This window comes from Asparagus officinalis, chromosome 7 (assembly GCF_001876935.1).
Source record: "Asparagus officinalis chromosome 7, Aspof.V1, whole genome shotgun sequence".
In the NCBI taxonomy this organism is placed as follows: Eukaryota; Viridiplantae; Streptophyta; class Magnoliopsida; order Asparagales; family Asparagaceae; genus Asparagus; species Asparagus officinalis.
In genome coordinates this window covers 44258785-44260747 of record NC_033800.1, presented here as the reverse complement: position 1 = coordinate 44260747, position 1963 = coordinate 44258785, and positions in this window count along the sequence as shown.

Below are 1963 nucleotides of genomic sequence, written 5' to 3'. Positions count from 1 at the left end.
GGACCTTGATGTTGTAGTACTGGGCGATCTGTTGCTAATTGATGACCTGGGACCGTAGCACTTTTTCTCAGACTTCGTCTAGGAGATCGAGCCCGACTCAAAGCCCTTTTGAATTTGGATCTGTGCTGAAGAGTTGAACTTGGATTGTTGGTATACCGACTTCTACTGGAGTGACCGCCTCAGCCCTATAGGTTAGCTTGAAGGGGGTTTCCTTTGTCGAGTTCTTGTGAGTCGTGCGGTAAGACCACAAAATACCTAGCAACTCCTCGACCCAATTTCCAACTACCTCGTCCACTTTATTCTTTATAGCTTAGAGAATATATCTGTTGGCGGCTTTGGCTAGTCCATTACATTTGGGTGGGTGACCGAGGAGAACATGAGGCTGATGTTGTACTCTTCACAAAAGCTTTGGAAGCCTCCGATGTCGAACGGAGTGTCATTGTCTATCACGAAGGAGAGAGGCACACCAAAACGATAGACGATGGACCTCCAAACAAAATTTGTGATATTACTTTCACCAATCTTAGCCATGGGCTTAGCTTCGATCCATTTGGTAAAGTAGTCGATCGCCACGATAAAAAACTTTGACCCAACAAATCTAATCCCCACTGAGCAAATAAGATTGGACTTAGAATGGAGGTGATCTTAGTGGTTGTTGTTCATGGGATGGATGAGTTAAACTGGCACTTATTGCATAGGGAGATGAGTCGTCTGAACTCGACTAAGATGGTGGGCTAGTAATACCCCTAGCGAATGACTTTCTGTGTGAGGGTTCTGGCCCCAGGATGATTCCTGCATGTTCTCTCATGGATTTCCCTGAGAACATAGCTGGCTTCTGATGACTGGAGACATCAAAGATAGGGCCCCACACCACTGCTAGAATATTACATCTGATAAAGCTGACCATTGATCATAAGATAGCGGTGGCCATTCCTTTGCAGACGCTTGGCTTCGGCAATGCTCTTGGGTAGGGTGTCCCGCGTTAGATAAAGGATGATAGGATCCATCCAACAGGGTACCACGGGTGTCTCGGTTTGCATGACCATCTTTAGAGGCTTCAAGATACTGGGATGCTCAAGGGTGTCGGTGTAGATGGATTCTGAGCTATTCCCTAAACTTGTTGATCCAAGCTTGGAGAGGGAATCCGCCTGAGCATTGAGATCGCAGGGAACTTGGGCTATCTTGAAGTCAAAGAAGTTGCCTAGTAGCTCCTTAGCCTCTTTAAGGTACATGACCATACTTGGATCTCTTATTGTGTATTACCCGTTTACCTGATGGACAACAAGCTAGGAGTCGGTCAATATTTAGAGGTGCTCGGCTTTCACTTCTAGGGATTCCCTAAGGCTAGCCAGCAGAGCTTCATATTTGGCCTCATTGTTCGAGGCTAAGAAATAAAAAGCAATGGAGTGCTCGTGCATCAACCGGTCTGGGCTGTGCAGGACCACTCCAGCTCCGCTACCAGCTTCTCCAGAGGACCTGTCCACTTTCAACAACCACCAAGAGGTAAACTCTGATGAATTATATTCTAGGGTGTGATGGGTCTATGGGGCAGATGCTTGGACTGCTGGAGGTGTTGGAGGCTTTTGCTGAGTTGGGGGTGAGGGTACTGACGGTTCATCGTCTGGTGAGGCTAACTCGATGAGGAAGTCGGGTAATGCTTGAGCTTTGATTGTTGCCCTTGGTTCGAACTGCACAACATGCTCATTGAGTTCGGCTAACCAGGCGACCATTCTTCTAGAGGTTATGGGATTTCAAAGCGCTTTCTTTAGAGGCAGACTTGTCCACACATTTATAGAATGGGCTTGGAAGTAGGAGTGGAGTCTCCTTATGATGGTGATGAGGATGAAGGCAGCCTTCTCTATAAGAGGATAGTTGAGCTCACCCGCTTTCAGGATTCGGCTGACATAGTATGTGACCTTCTGGATGTTCTCTTCCTCTCTAATTTGAACAAAGCTGATGGCTT